This window comes from Euprymna scolopes, chromosome 20, assembly GCF_053919585.1.
Source record: "Euprymna scolopes isolate OS-2025 chromosome 20, ASM5391958v1, whole genome shotgun sequence".
NCBI classification, from domain to species: Eukaryota; Metazoa; Mollusca; class Cephalopoda; order Sepiida; family Sepiolidae; genus Euprymna; species Euprymna scolopes.
The window spans coordinates 89,681,000-89,697,394 of record NC_136501.1 but is presented as its reverse complement, the minus strand read 5'-3'; the positions used below and the strand labels follow the sequence as shown (position 1 = coordinate 89,697,394).

At 31.3% G+C, this 16,395-nt stretch overlaps 1 protein-coding gene and 1 pseudogene across 12 annotated transcripts in view; one reads left to right on the top strand and one right to left on the bottom strand.

Annotated features, from left to right (window-relative positions):
* The window catches only part of LOC145241637 (titin-like), a 698,616-nt gene that overhangs the window by 411,346 nt on the left and 270,875 nt on the right, over positions 1–16,395 (bottom strand). The window lies entirely within an intron of this gene.
* LOC145241713 (5S ribosomal RNA) lies at positions 3,021–3,138 on the top strand (annotated as a pseudogene).

Genomic DNA, 16,395 nt, shown 5'->3' with positions numbered 1-16,395 from the left:
TTTACACAGTGATCACCACTTATCAAGGCCCGGAAGCCACTCAGGGATAAGGGTTATTGCAAGTACATTACGTTAGTGAGGAGATTTGCTCTCTCTCCGCATTCTCTTTTTTTACTGTTTTTAAACTCAATTACTGTGTTGATCATGTGCCCAAATGTTTCGCATTTGTGTTTAAATGTGTAGTTCCGGATGTTTGTAAAATTATAAGTTTAAAAAAGTAGAGCCCCTGAACCCTCCTCCTCACATACACACACACCATTGCTCAAACAATTGATTTTTATTTATTTTCATTTTTATGGTGTTATTTAAAAGATAAATTTAGCAAAATGTCAATGCCTTTTTATATGAATAAATGTTAATCTATTTACTATTTATATTGTAAATGCGACAATTTTTGTTTTTCATAAATCAAAATTTTGGTTTCAAGCATTTCCGGTAGCCAACCTAAGTAATGAAAAATAAAGTGTAATATCTGTTTTGATACTCCGCAGTTTATTCTGTCCTTAGTGAATGAAAGAGAAGTATTCTAGACTAAGGAAATTTTTTATTTTTATTCCAATCCAGAGAGACCTTTTTGGAGAGCTGAATTTTCTCCATATTAATAATCGACCTTGTCTCTAAATCTTCCCTTGTGGGGGAGACAAGTAATTAGAAAGTGGTAGTTAGATACAACCTCTTATGGTAGCATTGAAAATGATATTTGAAAATTGATGTGGAGTTGTAGATTGCCCAACACTTGCTACATTATATGCTAATTATGCAACCAGCCTTTGAGACAAATAAATACCATGGTGATTTAAAATTTTCAAAGAGCTGTAATGACGTTAATGTTTAACTTCAACATTGATAGCATTGCTCTGTAGTTAAATGTTTTGGGAATCAAACTGGTGTTTTTAACTTGGTTGGGGAGTCACAAGTCAGCTACAGATTAGGGGTAAATTCTCTTGTACATGAAAAGCTAAACAGCGCTTGCCAGTACATGAGAGGGTGATGGTGGTTAAGTGGTTAACTATACGGACTGATAACCTGGGTGTGCCATGTTCGAATCTAATCCATTTTATGAAAACACTTTCACTTAGGATGCTAACGACCTTCGTACAGTCTCTTTTAAAAGTATCCAATGTATTTCTAGAAAAGATTCTAATTAAAAAAAATACCATGGACGGAATCAATGCCAACAAAAGAATTATCTGATTTAAACGAAATGAATAAGCCAGTAAATATATTTTTATTTATTCATTGCAATCCAGAAAATAAAATCAGAAAGAGAGGATAAATTACCTAACTTGTTATTAACAATAGCTTTTTATTCACCTCACATTTGTGACAAAAAATTGACTATCTGTATACCTGCTTCTATTCTTTGACATTGAATAAACGACAATTCGATCATTGGCAATCTCTCACTCTCTCTCATATATATATATATATATATGAGTTCATTAAACACACACACAAATATGGAGTTATACACACACACACACACACATATATAACAATATTTGTGAGTGTGTTTAATGAATTCACACACACACACACACACACACACATATATATATAAGTAGAGATAACATCATTTTCAGAATGATAAAGGGTGATCCAAAAATACACCACCAAATACATTCTCTTTTGATAATGCCTTGATTTTTATTATGATGAGGAATAGTCTAGGGAATGTTTTGATAGACATTATCTTTGAGATAATAAGAGATAAAAAATGAAATGTTAAGGTTCAGCTAACATGAATCCCATTCAGAATCACACCTACTAATGAGACGATTATCAAAGTGACCTCACAGCTATTCCAATGGGTCATTTGAAGTATGGGGAGTTGCCCCATCTTATTGAAGCAATATTTATACCTAACAACACTTTTTCCTCTGCCTAAGGTTGTCAAAATTTCTTAACAACAACTAAGTAGCGCTTACTATTCATTTGCTATTATTTGCTTCCCCACGAGGGCAGAATGAGACAAAAGGTCGGGTTTTAATGTGGAGAAAATTCAGCTCCTCAAAAAGAGGCACTCTGAATCGGAACAAAAATAAAATAGCTTCGGTCTAAACGGATTACTCTTTCACTAACTGGAGACAGAAAAAAATAAGTGGAACATTAGAACAGATGCTACACTTTGCGCCTAGTTCAAAAGCTTATATCTCTTTTCATCTGCGTTATTGACCAATAACAACATATTTGGGACACATAACATTGAACGGTGATGAAACAAAGACTGTTAGACATGCATTAGTGAAACTCACTTATTTAAATCCATATTGGATATTCTATGGCTATATTCCACAAAAGAAAGCTAGCCAATAAAGTTGTAAACTGTGCAATAATAAATGCATAAACCTGAAGAGTAAGCGAATAATTTATATTAGAATTTGAAAACCAAAACAATAATGCAATTTTAAATAAAAAAATTATTTGTAGTTTAAGACTTTCAATAAAGGTATTCGTCTCAAAGTAAGGCATTTTCCCTTCATTTTCTTCATTTATCTTGATATTAACCCCAAGAGAGGGGAATCCACCGTAGATATAAAAATATACGTTCAGCTGTTAAGACCATAGTTGAAAAGAAAAAAGTATTGCTTTGAAAAGAATATCGAAAGTCTTACCCTAAAAATAAATAAATAATTTTATTCATTTTAAAACTGCATCATCATTGTTTCGTTTTGGAAATTTTAAATATAAAATTCGCATAAAACAATAGAATATTGACCGAGTTCAACTCGACTTATTTAATATGAAATGTTTTGAGGAATAAACATCCTTTTCTTAGGAGAAAATATATTCTTTGACTTTGAAAAAAGGTAATGATTTTAATTTTGAACTAAATGATACCTACGTGGACGATCTTCATGGAAAAAGGGAGCGATAAATTTTAATGCTCCCTATTTCTCAGAATTTTACATGGCATATGGCTTAGATGAAAAAAACTGAATTTTAGTTCAATTTGCAATTTTTCGTTTTTCATGTGATTACTCATATTTATACATTATTTATTGCATATATTTATTCGTTTACACGGCATAATCACATCAACACACCGGTTCCCGTTAGATCACCGAAGTTAAGCAACATTGAGCCTGGTCAGTACTAAAATGGGTGACCATTTGGGAGTTTCAGGTGCTGTATATGCTGTCCGCTTATCTTGGCATTGTTTCCAGTGTTCTGAACTTCTTGCCACTGGACTCAAGCAGTGCCGATTCAGGAGATGTATGGTTGGAGATTGCGCAACCGTTGCCTCACAATTACATGCACAGCTACCCTTACAGGAGTGTCTATTGTCTCTCGAGACTGAACAGTAGCATCAATCTCTATTCGTTTACCCTTGCAACAAATGTGCTCTAGTTTTCTTTTGGATATTAACATTAGTCTTTGCTTTAGTAACAACATCAGTTGTTTTTTTTACCTTCTTAGTGTCTATCTTAACTATCTTCCTTACGTTTATCCTCAACAAACCGTCTGTATGAGAAAAATGCATCTGCGGACAAAACTCCTAATTGGCACAGCCCTAATTGTAAGAATTTACAATTGAGCCACATGTTTTGATATCGTACTTCGAAATATTCTGAATTGCTATACTTATCAAAAACTGTATTAAACTATTTCTAAATACATTAGAACCATTAAATTACAATATTATCTAATAATTGATTTCTTTTTAATATAAATTTGCACGTATAAAGTGTCAAGTAGAATTTTTACAGTAAATAAATAATCAGTAATCAAATTCTACCCAATTTACAACATTAATGATTACGATACTACCACCTTACATTCATTAACCCTTATCCTTAAGTGGTCTCTGGGCCTTGATAAGTGATAACTCCCAAGTAATATATATATATATATATATATATATATATATATATATATATAATAATTGGTGTATTAATAAGTGTTTTTTAATTGTTTTCATTTTCAATAATACTAACTACACAATTATTGTTTGCAGTTTTACAGATATGGCAGCATCGTTTCATTTTGAGCAGATATAATAGAAAAGACATTTTAGATTATCCTTTTCATTATCAATCTTTGTGCTATTTAACAATCCCTTATATAAGTTAAAATTGCGTTTTAAAATTAGAAAACATGTTTCTGTGTTCATTTCTGCAGATTTATAACTGCTTAGATTGTTTTTATTAGTAACCATCGCAAGTAATGCTCGTCAATTTTTCTATAAGCACCTTAATAGAAAATTTACAATCCACATTGAAGGGAAGACGTTGCTACTTTTAATTGGAACAACCCTACTGATTGGGACACGAGTCGAGAATGTAAACCAGTTCAAACTAGGTTTACCTGTATATGCAAATCTAACTGTAAATTACTAATTATCCTTTTATCTTTCTTCTCACCACCATGATTTATCCATGATAACACAACATACAAAATGATAATCATCTGTTTATGGCATTGACACTGGTTAATAATCATACACTAAAATTTTTCAAACTTTGAAAAAATCTCTATATACAAAACTCAATGTCTGTGTGTATGTGTGTTTGTATGATGTTTGTGTATTTCCTATAGAAATAAAGTTAGAGAATCTACATAAAATCTAAAAGTATATTCTCATGTACAATTTACCGAGGTAGACAAGGGAAGTGCTTCTGAATCTAAGAGAGCTATGAAAATATACTCTCTGTTTAAACTTCAAATATATATTATTTTAATTATATTTAAACTAGATATATATAATTCTTCAAGAAGACAATGGAAGTGATCCCAAATATCCAAATGCCCTCCTAACCTAACAGAGAGCTATGGGGATCGAATTTCCCCTAAAACTTATACATCCTATTTTGATGAAATGTATATCATATGAATAAAATTCTCAAAGGAAGACAATGGAAGTGGTCCTGAATCTCTACATTACCCTCTATGTGCTAAATACTTCTAAATGAGCCATGGCAACAGAACCCCTTAAAATGTGAGATATGTATATCCGAGTTTAATGAAATTTACACTATATGTATTAATATAAAAGACTGATTCAAAAAATTTTTCAACATTTCTGATTCTTCCGACTATATTAGGAGGTGAAGCAGAGGAAGAATATGAGCATAGTTAAAAAAAATACATGATAATGATCCTCATTAAATGTTGAGTAACATCGGGGTTTCCTGTGAGTTATTTAATAAACTCAATTCTTGTGTTATGCACATTCTTCCCTATGATGATGAATACTTTAAAATGATATTTAACAATTTTATGATGAAATGATTAAATAAAAGTAAGCATGTTGAAGAGATTCAATGAAATGATAAATGAAAATGATTGAAAGAAAAAAAAATGTAATGCAATAGCAGAATTATTTCCCTTGAACTAAATCCTAATTTTCTTTCCTGTATCACTATTAGCTAACGGAAGAATACATTGTGCTATTTTTGGAAACAAATATATATCTAATTTCACCCATATGCGAATTCACAAACAGAATATCTTTTTTTTATTTTTTGGCTTGAGTATCCAAAGCATCGGGCATGGTGCAATAGTCTGTGGTATTCGCATGACCTTCACAATTCTGACACTTATTCACATTAGATCAATCGTTTAGTGATAACATTATCCCACCAAACATAAAAAAATAAGTCATATTTACGTGTAGATTATCCATTTTATATACCTCTCTCTATATATATTTCTTTACTCAGACAACATGTGTACATTTATTGACATTGCCTTTCATTGAATAACTATGTCTGTGATTTTTTGATTAACATTGCCTTTCATTTAATAACTATCTCTGTGATTTTTATTCCCTTTGTATATTATGTTTAGTATATTCTTACATGCGTTCGTGACACATCATTGGAATTAAATAGCAAGGTTGTAGTCTACCCTAATTTGTGCTGGAGATTTCCAGCATATAATTTTTCTGAAATAGTGCTGCCTACAATGGATAGATGTTTCTGCCGATTAAGCGTTGCAAGATTGCTGAAGAATCTCTTATACAAATAGTTGGACAGGACAAGAGTGCATGGCCTTTGGTTATCCTTCACTCTGATTTAAAGACACCTGCAGGAGGGACTTTATTGTGAAGGTTGGCAATCACACTGCCTGCTACCATTAATTATTCATATAGAAACTACAAGAGGGGCAGGAAAGGGTGTCAACTCATAGCAAAGAACTGAAGAAGCAATACTGACACCTCTACATTAGCGTGCAGAAAAGCAACTGAGTGTGCCATAGGTCAGCATGTATATATTCTTAAGTAAAAAATTAACTCTTAAACTAATTAACTGATAATTATGAATTTAATAACACAGCTGCTAGGTGTAATAGTCGGTAATGTGAAATATATTTAGTTAAATTTAGTTTTATGTGAAGAGAGCAAAGAGGAAGTCCTTCATGAAAATTCAGACGTCTTTGATTTTTGGGATTTTTTGGCAATAGATATTAGACATAAATTATTAAATATTCTCCAAATTTCAACTTGTTTGGAATATTTTAAAAGGGATTTTAGATGGAATAATATTTTTATAACCTCCCATTTGAAAATTACAATAATTCAAATTTACATTAAATCTGATCCATAGTTAATAGACATAAATTAAGCAAGATTCCCCAAATTTAAATTTCTTATTAAGACCTCTTATGGTTAAGTCTAAAATTTTAAACATTTTCTAGAATTAAAATTATGTAATGGATGTAATTTGATCAAAATTTGAATAACGATTCTAAACATAATATGTTGATAATAGTTTCTATCAGGTGTATGATACTGATGATTTTTATTTAAGACAATTTTTTCTGAGATGAAACGTTCATAAGCATTAAATTCCATGTGATATATAAAGATTTTGTTTTTATAAACATTTTCTTCCGTTATTTGTTGCACATGCTGCACCCCATGAAAATGTTGAATTAACAAGTAATAATTTTTGGAAAATTATTTGAAAAATCTATTGAGCTAAATTGTTAAAAGGTTATCAGTATAACAGCTGATTATAATATAACCAACTGAAATATATATCACCTTTATATAATGTATATGTATCGAGTTAATTTATTGAAGGCAATACAATGTAGGCTGAAGCAAATGAAGATGCATTACACAGCTACATTACCTTCTTAAATTAACTTTATATATACACTGACCAATGCTTCAAGCAAACTACATTGACTTCTTGTGTGTGTGTGTGTGTATATATATATATATATATATATAAAATAAAAATTACAATTAAATTTACCAAAAATTGAAAAAAGTGTTTCCTTTTCAGATTAAATGTTTTTAACTCTTTTTCAAAGTATTTTTAACATGTTTTATTAACTATTTGCCCTTATATATATATATATATATATATATATATATATATATATATATATATATATATATATAAATGAAAGTGTCTGTTTGTCTGTTTGTGTGTGTCTGTCTGTGTACATTTCCCTACACAATAACTCTATCAATTTGCAGTCTACAGACTCGAAATTTGATACACAGGATAGTGAGATTTGGGAAAATCTTTGTAATCCGTTTTCGGACAGAAATTTGGCTGTTAAGGGGTCAAAGTTCAACGATTTGACCTGTGAGAACTCTACCAAACTCCTCTGCCAATTTTGGGTATAAACAATTGAAATTTTAGATATAGGTTACTTAGACATGGATCTAACTTAATAACTTGATTAGAGCCCAAAACAATAAATGTTAAAGGGTCATAATAGGGGTCAAAGTTAAAAAAAAAAAATTGACCTCTGCGGTCTCTATCAAATTACACAGACAATTTCTGGTCTAAACATTTGAAATTTTACATAAAGGGTATTCAGAGATAGGGCAAGCTTTTTAATTGATTTGGGTCGAAAATTTTAGCTACCAATATATAAATGTATGTATGTATGCATGTCTGCCTAAAACTTTCGACAGAGGCGACGGATTTTCACAAGATTAGTATCGTTTTAAAGTTCGACCATTCAGACGACAAATACTGAAAAATTGGCTAAAACATTAATTTCTACACCCTCAAGTGGGCACTTTTCTACAGGTAGGGGTTGCTTTTTTCACCGATATCATCAAAAGTCATCCCCTCTTTTCGATTGTTTAGCCTTAATTTAAACCTACGTCACTTCCGGTTTGGCGGTGGTCATAACAGCAAAGACGTCATGTTTTTTTCCCATTCTTTTCCTCCTTCGTGGTATGGGTTCGAGCCTGCCTTCCTACTACCACTTTTTTTTTGTGTTGCTCAACACACACCTCCAAACACCCGGGCAACGTCGGGCTGAAATGCTAATATATATATATATATATATATGTATATATATATATATTCTCTTCTGTTTCCCTACTTTCTAACTGACTACAATGTGGTCTTGAAGTCCAACGTGAACAACTTCTTAAGTAATCCAATACACCAAATTTCCTCTATTAACGATTACTATGATATTGTCTCATTAACTACCGTACACTCATTAACCCGTATCCTCAAGTGACCTCCAGGCCTTGATAAGTGGTGATTTCTTTTGTAATTATATATATATATATATATATATATATATATATATATATATATATATATATATATATATATACTAGCATGACCCTTGTTCTGCCGTTGCCCAGGAATATTGTGATATCCAAGAATCACAAACCTTAGTCTACTTATATATATATATATATATATATATATATATATATATACTAGCTGAACCAGTGTCCTGACGTTTTCCAGAAAAATAGAGGAAACTAAGTATTGCAACACCCAGAAATAACTTTTGCAAATTTGTTGACTTTACCATGTAGCTCACATATACCTAGGAGAAACAGAACGATATTGGTTTCTGTTCTGTGAATCTGAAAGAGTGTTTTAATATGGCTGTTAGTGTAACTAATCTCACAACTATATTAGATATAGACAGATAAAGTAATATCACTTTTTTTAATAGCGTTTTCTTAAAGTTATTTTTGTGTTGAGGGGATTGCTTTAATAAAAAAAAAACAGGTTCTGAGTGGGAGATAGGAGTAGTAATATATTTGAAATTTCGTAATTAGGATTTGGAGGAATCTAGAATTTTAAAAAATTGTTTGTGCTAATTAGCTTCCAAAATTTTAATTAATATGTGTGTAATTTGTTAAGAATTTTTTAAGCCAGTTTAAATAACCTACTATCTGATAGTATAAATGCTTCCAAATTCCTTTCAAATTACAAAGGGTCGCAAAGTAATTCATTTTTTTTAAAGATTATCAACAAAAGAAGATGTAAATGGATAAATTTATTGCCTGTGCAGAATTGTGGCTTTGTGTCCTCATAGGTCATATATTATACTTTGTCACCCCTCTATGGTGAAAGTACTTTTAGTATGTCTATGTAATAATTGTGGTTATAATGACAAATGCTTGTATATAAGTACCACTCTTTAAGCATCTATGATTATAACCTGGGGACATGCTAAGGTAAGATGACCGGTAATCAATATAGATGTTTGTTTTATATCAGAGTTACCTGCTCCTAGATAGGTTGTCAAATACCTACCTCAGGTTTAAAATGAAAATGATCCTTCTCCATCCAAAACTAACAAGCTTTGTTAACCCAAGGAAACTGGTTTTAAGATGTCAGTAACTCGGCTTTAAGTCTTTCTCTTGTTTCTTAGTGTTTTCTTATGTTATTCTTATCATTTGGGATATTTAAAGATCTAGCAAAAGTTTATCCTTAACAGGCAGCCATGCCAATAATAACAACCACACACACACACACACATTTATATATTAGCAATGTGATGATTCCAATATTTTTTTGATTCTATTCTAAATTCTCGATTTTGAAACAATTAATGATTCTGATTCCAAAATCATCTAATTGCCTAAGTAGAATTTCATTTTTTTAGAGAGGGGAGGGATTCTACTTTTAAGTGTGAGTATAATTTCGTTACAGTTTTTCCTTTATGTATTTTATCCAAAATTTCATAAAACTCATTGTCAGGTTTAGATCCATATTTTTCACTTGTGCCATTTTTTCTATTTATCCACCCGTGTCATTTTTTACCGGTGTTATTTTTATCAAGCTATTTTTTGTATTTTGCTAAATTTACTATTATGATCTATAAATTTTAGTTCCACTGGTGGTTGGAAATAAATAAGTATTTATCATATTATCATTAGTTCTAGCAACAGAAAATGAGGTTTTAAATAAAAAATGTATGAACACATCAGGAGAGTGGATCTGTAAATGCTCAAATATCCTGTATATATGGCATAATCATGTTGACACATATTCCCACTGGATCACCAAAGTTAAGCCATGTTGAGCCTGATCAATAATAAATAAGTGATCATTTGGGAATACCAAGTGCTGTTTGTTGCTCTCCACTTATCTTGGCATTGTTTCAAGATGTTATGTACACCTCCTTGCCATTGCACTCAAGCAGTGCTAATTTAGGATAGATGTAGCTGAGATTGCACAACACTTGCTTCACAATTACACGCTCAGCCCCCACTCTTTCATATACATTGTTTCTCAAGACTTAACGGAGGCCATCATATGTATATTAAAAAAGTCCAATATACATATATTCAACATTAATACAATGCAAGCAAAAAATATAATTTATATAGACCAGCTACAAGAAACAGCCCCCACTGCTAGCAATACAGAAACATTCTCTTCTTTTTATTCCTCATGACAACGGTACTACCTTAACACAAATATAGAGTCTCCAAGGTGTTTCAATCCTTGAAATACTAACTAAATTCTCTTATTGCAGGCTGAAAATTTGTATAAGCTCATTTCACTACAGACAAATTTGCAAAATACTAAAAGGAACCCATGATTATATATGTATTAATGTTGGGACGATTAATTGGAAGCAGGGTAAAATATTTTGTCTAATCTTATGACTGCTATATTTTCAATAAGTAAAGTAAACAGATCAGATGATGTGGTAGTGGTAGTAGTAATGATTCCTGACATTTTTTTATTGATGAGTCACCACTTATCAAAGCTAAAAGCCATTCAAGGATAAGGATTCATGAGATGGATGGATTGTCAGTTGAATGATGAATAATATTATGAGAGAATAGAATGAACAAGATTTGATTATTAATGAGGACGCTTTATGACAAGTATTTCTTTTTTGCTGTTGAGTTACTACTAATTAAGGTTAAGCATCACTTAAACATAAAAATTTTGTATTGTTTAATGTTTACTATTGTTTCAGTAACAGGATTCTTTCTTCAATTGCCAGGCGCAAGAATTCCTAATGTGAGCTATACTTAGTTTAATTTCATTTCATGCAAAGCGGTTAAAAGGGTGTAAGCACTTTGAGAAATTTCAGATATCTCTTATTTTATGAAATTTTAGCAATAGTTATTAGACATCAATTAATGAATTTTCCACAAATTTTAGTTTCTTTGATGTGTTTAATAGGGTTTTTGGGAGGCATAATATGGGCACAAACTCCTATTTGAAAATGTAAATATATCAGTTTTGCATTGGATTTAATCTATAGTGATTAGATACTAATTAAGCAAGATTCCCTGAATATCAGTTTCTTCTTAAAGCTGTATATTCCTTTATTCGGGCAACATGTGTACTTTTATTGTATATGAACAATTAACATAGCATTTTCATTGAATAACTATGTCTGTGATTTTTTGATTAACATTGCCTTTCATTTAATAACTATGTCTGTGATTTTTATTCCCTTTGTATATTATGTTTAGTATATTCTTACATGCGTTCGTGACACATCATTGGAATTAAATAGCAAGGTTGTAGTCTACCCTAATTTGTGCTGGAGATTTCCAGCATATAATTTTTCTGAAACAGTGCTGCCTACAATGGATAGACGTTTCTGCCGATTAAGCGTTGCAAGATTGCTGAAGAATCTCTTATACAAATAGTTGGACAGGACAAGAGTGCATGGCCTTTGGTTATCCTTCACTCTGATTTAAAGACACCTGCAGGAGGGACTTTAGTGTGTGCAACATCTCCTTGAACAAATGGGAGACTAAGGTTGGCAGTCACACTGCCTGCCACCATTAATTATTTATATAGAAACTACAAGAGGGGCAGGAAAGGGTGTCAACTCATAGCAAAGAACTGAAGAAGCAATACTGACACCTCTACATTAGCGTGCAGAAAAGCAGCTGACTGTGCCATAGGTCAGCATGTATTTATGTAAAGAATTAACTCTTAAACTAATTAACTGATAATTATGAATTTTAGAACACAGCTGCTTTATAGTTTGAATATTTTCTAGAACCAAAATGATGTATTACATTCTGATCATGATGTGAAGAAGTATTCTAGAGATAAGATTTAGTATCATTATTTATTGATTCTAATTTTCACAAGTGGACATAAAATTGATGGAAAACCGTTCTGTTCAAGAAATTAACTTTTCAGTGCTAGTTTGGATGACAGGTTTTATCCAGGAGAGATAAGTAAAAACTCAATTTTTGCTAATTGTCCGAAAACTGTTTTCATTAATAAAAATCGAAATATTGAATTTCAAGTAAAACCAATGGATAACTACTTAATTATTATGTCATTGGAATTAAAGTATCCAAAAATCATGAAAACCTATAAGCTCGAAAATTAATTATTAATGAAAGCAGTTTTTGAAGACAATTAGTGAAAATTGAATTTTTAGTTATCTCTGATTCAAACTAGCGCCAATTCTTCTACATCCTGGAACAAGTATGTTTCTCATATATATATATATATATATATATATATATATATATATATATATATATATATATATATAGTTTTTGTTGAGTTTTTAGTTCATAGGTGTTAATCCCATGAAGCTATGGTGTTTATAAGATAGTGCTGAATATATAGTAGAGGTGTATACTAGTACAAATTTTTATTTATACAAACATCTTTGCCTACTTATGTGCATACACGTTTCAGCTACAACTTTATTCCAAATCCAGCTCCTTCAAATCACCAAGAGAGAATATTCTCTGTCAATGGCCTAAGCTAGACTTTGAATAATGTCATAGCTGAAACAAGTATGCACATATGTAGCCAAAAAGATGTTTGTAGCAATAAAACATTATATTAATATGTAATATAATTTGTGCATGTATTACCCATTTTTAAGGGACTCTAAATTGTGTGGAATCAACCGTAAAAATGTTCAAGATAGTAATTTCATATTTAAGAATAAAGGAAATGATTTAGTAGAATACTTACTCTTAATGCTTTGCACACAATCAATCAATATTAACAGTATCCGAGATGAAGTATATTGTAGTTAGTAAACTTATATTTATTAGACATGAAATAAGCTATGCTTTTAAAGCCAATAAAAGCAATTGTGTTGCAATTAAGCTGATCAGCCTCAATTAATTCCCTGGCATTCGTGCCTGCTTGGCCTTTTGGCCAAGATCCAAGTGTAGTTCTGGCAGATACTGCAATCAGAGACCATTGTCTTTGTGGCAATGAGCTCCTGCTCCATGTGGGGGCGACCCTATATACCAAGAGAAGCTCTCACTATCAGTTCTCATTTCCCACCTCTCAGGAGCTGGTTCCCTTTCCCCTTCCTTGCCACATTAAAAAACGGCCTCATGCCTAATTTGCTCTCGTGGGGAAGCAAATAAATACCCAATCAAGGATTTTCTGGTGAAAAACACTGACCTCTCAGGAATAGAAGTTCTGAATGCAATGAATTAAAGTGCATCATGGCACAAAACCTTTGTGAATCAATTGATGGATAACTGAAGATTTGAGATGAAAACACAAGAAACTTATTTAATAAACTAAATTTTGTTTGATAGACTGTATCAACTCTTATTCTGGAGAATCAATGAAACTCACTATTTGTCTAGATAATCAACTGTACTTAATATTAGTCTAAGTAATTAGCTGAGCTCAATATTTGTCTGAGAATCAACTGAGCTCAATATTAGTTTAGAGAATTAATTGAGTTTGTTATTATTCTAGAGGATCAACTTAGCTCAATATTAGTCTATTGAATTAACAGAGCTTACTATTTCTCTAGAGAATAAACAGAGCTTACTATTTGTCTAAAGAATAAACAGAGCTTATTATTTGTGTAGAGAACAAACTGAGCTCACTGTTAGTCTAGATAATCAACTGAGTTCACTATTAATCTTGAGAATAGACTGAGAACACTATTAGTCCAGATAATTAAATAAGTTAGTCTATTAGTCTAGACAAAAAAAGTCTACAGAATAAACTGAACTCTAGTCTACAGAATCAACTGAGCTCATTATTATTTTAGAGAATCAACAGAGGAGTCAAGGGAACTAAGTGAGCCCAATGAGTTTATTGAATCAACTGAGCTTACTATTTCTCTAGACAACACACTGAGTTCACTATTAGTCTAGAGAATCAACTAAGCTTATTTGTCTAAAGAATCAACTGAGCTCACTGTTAGTCTAGAGAACCAGCAGAACTCATTATCAATCTAGAGAATCAATTGAGCTCACTATTAGTCTAAAGAATCAACAGAACTCATTCTTAGTCTAGAGAATCAACTGAGCTAATTATCAATCTAGAGAATCAACTGAGATTATTAGTCTAGAGAATTAACTGAGCTCACTATTAGGCTAGAGAATAAAAGGAGCTTAGTATTAATCTATTGAATCAACTGGGCTCATTATTAATCTAGAGAATTAGCTAAGCTCATTAGTAGTTTAAAGAATCAACTAAGCTCATTATTAGTCTATGGAATAAAATGAGCTCATTATTAGTTTAGGGAATAAAATGAACTCAGAACTAGAGAATCAGCCAAGCTCATCATTAGTCTAGAGCTCATTATTAATCTAGAGAATCAACTGGGTTCATTATTAATCTAGAGAATCAACTGGGTTCATTATTAATCTAGAGAATCAACTGGGCTCATTATTAGTCTACAGAATTAAATGATCTCATTATTAGTCTAAAACTGAGCTCACTATTAGTTTAAAGAATCATCTGAGCTCATGGACGCATCATCATTATCAGATTAAAGTCCGTTTATGTGTTTGATGAATACGTCTAAAACTTATATTTCTCATCTAAACGTGACAGACAAAGATTCTATTTCTAACATAATAGACTAAGAGGAATATAATACAGATGAAAAAATGTCATTTACAAATTTATAAAACTTATTTCTCATCATGCTTCGTAATTTTTTAGATAAGGGTTTATAATTTGTAGCATTTGGATTATTCAGACTACTATTTTCACTTTGTATGTTATTTTCACATTTTAGCCGATGTAACTACATAAACCTGTAGCAGAATTGATAAACTAATTTATTTATAAATCAAATAAGTTTTAAATATTGCATAATAATTTGTACATTAATATCTCAGAATTAGAATTCAATTCAATATATCAGCTAAAGATTAGAACAGATTTAGAGCCTTGTAAACTAATAATCTGTGTCAAGTGATAGTCTTCCGAAGATTGATGGTTCAATCCTCAGTATAGGCAATACTAAGAATATAATTGAGAATTACTTAAGACCTCTACACGGTCATGGCTGACAGAACAAGAACAATTTACCTTCATGAATTAAGTAAAGGGTTTGATTCACAAATGAGTACATATTACCAAGTTTAACATAAAGATTCCAGAGTTTGACAAGATATCCTGGAGATGGTCAGAGGTTACATCAGCTGAAACTATGAAAGAATAACATCCAAGATGAGAACAGTAGTCCAAATAATAGTAATAGTAAATATGTTAATTTGCTATTCTAGTATTCAAGAATAATCCAAGTAATATTAATAGCAAATGTGTTAATCTGCTATTCCAATATTCAAGAATAATCCAAATAATAAATGTGTTAATCTGCTATTCCAATATTCAAGAATAATCCAAATAATAGTAATAATAAATGTGTTAATCTGCTATTCCAATATTCAAGAATGATCTAAATCATGCATATTACTTCTCATCAGTTCTAGCAAATAATCAATCTATTTATAAATCAAATAAGTTTTAAATATTGCATTATAATTTGTACAATAATATCTCAGAATTAGAATTCAAGTCAATATATCAGCTAAAGATTAGAACAGATTTAGAGCCTTGTAAAAGTGAGTTATGGAAGTGTAATTATCCAAAGACAGCCATGATGCATTCAGCTATGCCTGTAACTGTTTGAAACGCTGTTGGCTTTTGGGAGTTTGTTCCACAACTCAGCGACCTAAATCAAAAAAGAAACTTTCTAATGATTCAGTCCAAATCGTCTCAAGTATAGCTACTTGAGTTTCCCTGAATCCCTTTCCACAGAGTCAATGCAAAGATAAGGTCACACAGCACATTATAGTTGCCACACATGTTAAAGATAAGGATGCGATCATCATGCAACCACCTAGGCTCTAGCGAGTACAAGTTGAGAAACTCTAGCCATTGTTTGTTAAACTTTGTATAAAGCTCAGTGGCCACCCACGTCACTAAACTCTGAACTCATTCTAGT